Below are 453 nucleotides of genomic sequence, written 5' to 3' on the forward strand. Positions count from 1 at the left end.
TTTTATTTTTCTAAATATCTCTTGAATGTCTGCTCTTCTCTCCATCTTCAGTGCCATTATGCTAGTCCATGTGCCATCATCTCTAACCTGTGCTATTGCCTTGGCATACCTCTTAGCTCTGTGTGTTTTGCCCCACCCCAATATTTGAGCCACACCACAACCAAAGAGATTAGTTTTTGTGATCTGCGTGCTTGAAACATTATACTGATTTCAGATTTGCTTATTTCANTAAGCTACGTAGAGAATAAAGTGACTTTACAAGAGGGGCGATAAACCAAGAGACAACTACTGTGTACTTTTACTGTGGTAGGACCTTGATAAAATTTGGAGAATATACGAAAAGCACGGCAGTGAAAATGAAAGAATAGGAAGATACAGTTAGGGATTGACTGATTCAAGCTTATTTTCATGGTGAAATCATTCTAAGTAATGAGGACCAGAATCATGAATCTC

Source organism: Galeopterus variegatus, unplaced genomic scaffold (assembly GCF_000696425.1).
Source record: "Galeopterus variegatus unplaced genomic scaffold, G_variegatus-3.0.2 Scaffold19249, whole genome shotgun sequence".
Classification (NCBI taxonomy): domain Eukaryota; kingdom Metazoa; phylum Chordata; class Mammalia; order Dermoptera; family Cynocephalidae; genus Galeopterus; species Galeopterus variegatus.